The following is a 6,570-nucleotide window of genomic DNA, read 5'->3' as shown; positions in this document are numbered from 1 at the left end:
ATCATGCATCCAACAAGAACTCTATAGATAGTAAAAGTATTTTCAGACAGTGCATGAGTTTTACTTAAATATTTTAAATGCTCATCTATTTAAGCTTTCGTGTGCATGATTAGTTTTCCATTTAGTAGTCAGCCAGGCCAAGAGTTCACTTAGGACCAGATATAGTTTTCGAGTGGAGGTTATGCCTAGGTTGTAGACTTAGGGCGTGTAGAAGAAGTAATTGTGTAGATTTAGCGTGCGTATGAGGATGGTATAAAGTAGAAAATTGATCTGCAAATGTTAGAGCATAAGCCTGGCCAACCAGAGGCGGCTGATTGGAGGCCATAACCTAACTTCTAGGTAGGGTTAGGTAGTGTTTGCATAAAGAGAGAAGAGAGTCTTATTAGAGTCACTACAATTTGTGAACTCCCATTTTATTAATAAAAATTATTTTTTTATTGATTAATATTTTATAAATAAAATTTTCTTTAAAGGCTTATCTTAAGAATCTATCTCATTTTATTTCACATATGTCTCAAGTTCCTGTCATGTTAGTGATTTGCTCGGATAAGTTAAGATTTTGAGTGTCGTTCTCGTCGAGGCCAGAATTGAACCGTGACAATAAGCCACAACAACAACTCAGTTTTGTGGACTATAAAAATGTAATGGATGATTTTTTTATAGAAGTCATGATATCTTCATTGTAGATTTCTTCATGTCATTTTCTTCTAAAAAAAATAAACATGTTCTAGGTGTTGTGATCTAGAATAGTTTATTCACCTGAAGTAAACAGTACCTGATTTTCCTTCTTATACAATGTGGCACACTTGGTGTATAGTGCTTCATCCTTTGTTCTAATCTATTTCTTTAAATAATTATCTCTATTTCAGTCACTAACTATAAAAATGTCATCGGAGATAAAATTTTGAATATCTTTAACGCCGAATAAATAATCAATATTACAATTATAAATATTTTTTACTTTTTTTAATTTGGATCTTCACTCATATTTTTAATAGGATCAAGACTGCTCATTAAGTGATTTTGTTCTAATCCATATCTTCAAATGCATGTTTGTAAACTTCAGTTTTATTAGGACACAATTGTTGATAAAACTAGTAAAGTCAACAATTTCGTGATGATTCATTGATAAGCCACATACCTTCTCTTCTTAAGACAATATAATATTGAAGTCCCCTCCTACTTTCCAGGGGATTCTATGTTCATAGTAATTTGTATTGGTGTACTATACCATAAATATAATAAATTATAATTGAAAATAAAATGAATAAAAAATATATTTAGGTTGAGCCGTGGATATCTCGCTTTTTTTAAGGAGATTCAAGCTTATTGCGGCATAATCTACATCGCTCCAGTAGTAATACTCTTGACTTGTCCCCTCCAGGATACAACAGCCTAACAACGTCATATAAGTCAAACAACTCCGGATTAGTTGAAAAATCCAAAGCTCCACAAAAAGAATATCTTCATTCAACATACAATTTTTCTTTTTTGTATAGTGAATATAGTTGAAGACTTAAAATATTTTCTTGTCTCAACTCTCTCTTTCACTACTATACCCTACAATATTTCCACACTTAACATATTTCATCTCATCTTTTTTTTCCATCTCCTTCACAAAGAGGAAACACCACTATTTATAGGTTAGAAATTCTTCTTTGTCTTGAATAGAAATAAAGTGGATAATAATGTAGGTAAATGAATGGAGGAATCATGTTTTGAATGTTACATGAGTTACAAGTCATAATGAGGTAGAATAATGGAAAAATAAAGAGTTAGGAGTTAGAGGTTAGAGGAGTTCCATAGGAACTTATTGCCACATTCTACCACGAACTCATACAAATTAATATAATTATTTTAATACTAAAATTTATTTTTCTCCAACATTCCCCCACAAATTTTAATATTAAAATAAGAGAGTACTTCACCAATTTAGTTGAAGGTAGACTAACATGCATAATGAAGGTGTTCACTGCATTAAACCTTAACTTAGTAAAATAGTAATTTTACTCCAAAGTCAGTAGTGGTCTCAAACTTGAATTATTACTGCTTAAGGCTAATAAAGTATCACTGCTTACACATAACAATCAAGGTGTTGACATAGGCTTTCATATCCAGCACATTACGGCCTTGTGCTATCGCGGTTTCATGAGTGTTTTTGAGAACAAACTCCATTCTCATAGAAAGCGGACTACTTTTACACTCACATACGTGAAATCTGTCAAGGGTGCTCCTATAATTTGACACACCACTCATACGAGATACAGACTCTCATTAAGAGTCCATAGACTCAACCTCCGCAATTCTTATAGGATAAATACATTCACATCATAGGGATTGAATAAAATTATAATAGCGCATTTCACAACAAGCCATCATATGATTCGTTTTTTTCATTGAACCTGATTATAGGATCTGTAGTCCCAGGTAAGATTTCCTCATATATGACTCAGATTTTTATGAGCTTCAATATCATTCCTCTCGATGTGCTTCAAACTCTTTATCTTGCTAAGGCCTTAGTTTATGAATCTGCAAGATTATCACAAGTGATCAATATGATCTCACAATATTGTCTTTTCTCCTCATGAGTCTGAATTTATCGTTATAATAACGATTTTTTACTCTACCAATAACATTGGTGCTATCACAATTAATCAAAATTATAGAAATTGATTTTCTCAAAAATAAAGTGATTGATATAAATAAATCTCTAAAATCAATTCACTTTTTCACTAGTTGAAGCTTAAATTATTTTTACTTCAACCTCTGCCACAGATTTAGCAAATAATAATTTGCTTTTCTCATTTCCACCAAATAGCACCAAGTTTTCTCATATGCACCAACAAACTTTTAATTCTAGCATAATATTTTTCTCTCATAAAAGAAGCCGCCAAATTTCGTACCAAGTAAATAAACTTGATTTGCTTGTACATGTCATATTATATACACAATATCATATCAAGTGCAATTAGTCACATCTCTAGTTCATATCTTTGATTAGGCTAGCAGTCCCCTTTTTTTTAATTGCCACACAATTTTTACATATTTGAATCAAAAGGAGTTGGAAGACTCATACAATCAACAAAATTGTATTTCACAATTTTTCAATATAATGTGACTCAAGAAAAAATTTATCAAATATTTTATGATATTTTTCATTCCAAGAATGAAATTTATCTCACCCAAATATTTAGTGTCAAGGGCTACTCAACATTTTTTTATCAGTTCTTTGATAACATGTTAGAACCAAAATTCATCAACTCATATCCAACAATAACATGTGATTTTTTCAAGACTAATAAAGGCACTTGTCATGCTCTTTTTAGGGCATTTCTCAAATATGCAAAAATTATAATTTCACAATAATTTTTTTCTCATTTCATGAACCCCCACTATTTCTAGAATTTAAATATCACTTTTGTTCATGAAAAGAAGTATCACTCTATTCATAAAAAAATATTAGGTAAATTCTTTTTCTTATTTACCTCTTCTCCGCTTGAATTGAGCAAGTAAAAAAATATTCTTTACCCGTACATCTCTTCTCTTCCATCTCTTGAAGAGAGCGACGTTTGAGCGGAATGATGTTGAGATCTCATAACTTGATATCCACACCTTTTCAAACTTTAACACAAAATAAATCTCCTTAAAATTATTGTTGTAATATACCACAAATACAATAAATTACAGTTAAAAATAAAATGATAAAAAATGAATAAAAAATATATTCAGGCTGAGGCGCGGATATCTCGCTCTCTTTAATGAGATTCAAGCCCACTGTGGCATAATCTACACCGATCCAGCAGTAATATATCATGACCCAGCCCTGTGGGCCGCGACTGGTGTCCTATCTGGACACCCAAACAAACGTACATATCAAATCATCATATTACCGAATAATTCAAATTTAATATTTTTTTATTTAATCAGAACCGAAGACGAGTATTATTTTAAGCGGTCGCACGTGCAGAAAGTATCATATCAAACCAAAAAGGGCGACGGAACGCACATCGCCGGATATGTGCATCTATACAAACATATGGGCTGTTTTGGCCATTATAACACAGGGACCGCATCAAGACACAAGCCATAAACAAACGAACATACACGACCCACGACCCACATCTATGTCTACAAGTCTCTATAGAATATAGCAGGAACATATGATGGGACAGGGCCCCGTCATACCCAAATGGTCAAATATATAGGAGCATGTACATAGAAAAGACATGTACCAAAATACGGGCTTCGAGTCAAATGAGCACTCTGTAGTAGCAGAAGGTGTGTAGCCTACGCTAACGGATCACGAACGTCTGTACCTGCAAGCATGAAATACAGCCCCCGAAGAAAGGGGATCAGTACGAAATGTGTACTGAATATGTAAAGCACGAAGTATATATACAGAATCCAAACCGTAACTAAAAGGAAAGGTACGAAGAGCACTTACCAAACCAGGACATCAAAATCTGTACTGAAACATATATACAAAATGCAAATAAAAGAAATCATGCCTAAGACTCAAGAACGTGGTCACCACCCCGATGCTGGTACCACACCACATCATACTCCAGAAAGTTTCAAGTCTCCGTACAAATCCCGAATATATCATATCATCAGAACATATCATATACCATATCACATCATGACACCACAGACGGTACCCGACCCTATGGCGAGGTCTCGGGACCCGTAACACATCATACTGCCGAGTATATTATAGGGCGCACGATTACACAACTGGCCCGAGTTCCGGCGAATGATATCATAATAGTATGCACGAGCGGAGTAGTGAGAAACTAATGCAACATATGTATATAGAGCATTTCTAAAATTATATTTGCAGCCCCAAAATGGGTATTAGAACATAAGGGGACGATTAGGACATTATTCTTTGGTAGAAAAAATCATAGACAAAAGCTATTTCTTTATGTCATACGAGAATAAACTCGATAGAACAAATTGGGCGGATTTCGGAGTTAGTGGGCCCACCTCCGGCCAAGCCGAGGTGGCGTACATGAATTTCAAATATTTGGCTCTAGAGAGTCATCTATCAAGGTTGTAAGATGATTCGTTCTCGTAAGTAGAATTACGGATGTTTGCACGTTTCTTTTCAATATACATGAATTTTTAATTCACTTTTACTGAATGGAATAGTAGAAAATTTAAACTCGGATTTCCATGAACAGAATTTTTCCCAAGGCTCAAATTACAACCTACTACACCTAAGACATGCAAAAAAAATAAAGAAAGAGCTTTACATACCTTATCCGCTTCTTACGCTCACTCCAACTCAACTCCTGTTTTCTCCAAAATCTATAAATGGTCACAGTTACCAAATGTAAGTTATGAACCTTTAAGAGTTCAATTTTTTTAATCCTTATTTGTCTACAAAAATTTGGGCAGCACCTCCCCTATAAATTCAACATTCCCGAGAATTTAACTCGGCCAGAATATCAACAACAACATCCACAACAATATCAACAACATCAACAATCACTACAAAACTCATTGTAACATTAATAGTCTCCTCTTTACATAAGGCAACAAATTTTACTCCAACTTTACACCTTCCAACTAATGTCGACATTTTCTTGTCCATCTACTAATTCAAGACCACTTAAACACAATTCGAAAGTAATTCACATTATTCCACACAATATACAAAAAAAATTACCAAAATCATAATCCACCTAAAACTTCTACGAACGCAACGAAACTACCAAGTTGCATTGTCTTCTTCCAAATTCATTAAGAATAACAATAATTTCCATATTAGAATTCTACTTCCATAATTACATAAAAACTATACTAAAATCACATAACTCACTATAACAACTTATAACCAATTTCAAGGCCGTCTCGAATCATTAAACTTTTAATTACACCATAATCGCCATAACGATGCAACTAACAAGCTAAATAAAATTCAATTCCTCTTCCCCTCACCCTCACACCACACGGCCCCACACACTTGCTTATCCATACGGTCACACACACACATGCATCACAATTTCATGATTTTTATTTAATTCTAACACTTACAACACATACACTTCTTCCATAACATAAAAGATAGAATTCTTACCTTTTTCTTCAAATTTCCACTTGCCACAAACGTAGTTTTCTCGCTTACCCAATTATACCACGTTGAAGAGGGCCTCGAACTTAACAAGAATTCAAGAAGGAAGAGATTTTTGGATCAAAGTTGAAAAACTTAATAAATTTTTTTCCTTTTTCTCCTATGGTTCGGCCAAAGGGGCTCTTATGCTCTCACTCTCTCTTTTGTTTGATGACTTTGTCTCTTGAAGATTCTAGTGAGTAGATGATATATCTATATAAATGATAATGGGCCTTCTTAATAAGTCTTCTACATAGAATTAATTTTCCATGGACTTGGGCCACTCCTTGCTTTGGGCCTCAATTTCTCTTATTATTATTATTTTGTTTGAGCCCAAAACTATAAGTCTTATTTTTTAGTTCACTAACTAATTTCCAGAATTCTCAATTTTTACCCTCGGCCTTCCTCCGTATTTCCACATAAAGTTTTCTATGAACATTACACCGGTACTAAAT

At 33.7% G+C, this 6,570-nt stretch overlaps 1 long non-coding RNA gene across 1 annotated transcript; it reads right to left on the bottom strand.

Moving 5' to 3' along the window:
• Positions 1-4,238: 4,238 nt before the first annotated feature.
• LOC129870015 (uncharacterized) lies at positions 4,239-6,271 on the bottom strand. The gene is made up of 3 exons (XR_008762023.1): positions 6,083-6,271; positions 5,260-5,310; positions 4,239-4,316 (listed from the first exon to the last, which is right to left on the bottom strand). It is a non-coding gene; the product is annotated as an uncharacterized LOC129870015 (long non-coding RNA).
• Positions 6,272-6,570: the final 299 nt, after the last annotated feature.

This window comes from Solanum dulcamara, chromosome 10 (genome assembly GCF_947179165.1).
Source record: "Solanum dulcamara chromosome 10, daSolDulc1.2, whole genome shotgun sequence".
Classification (NCBI taxonomy): Eukaryota; Viridiplantae; Streptophyta; class Magnoliopsida; order Solanales; family Solanaceae; genus Solanum; species Solanum dulcamara.
Note: the sequence above shows the minus strand (reverse complement) of the source record. Positions and strands in the feature narration are given on the sequence as shown.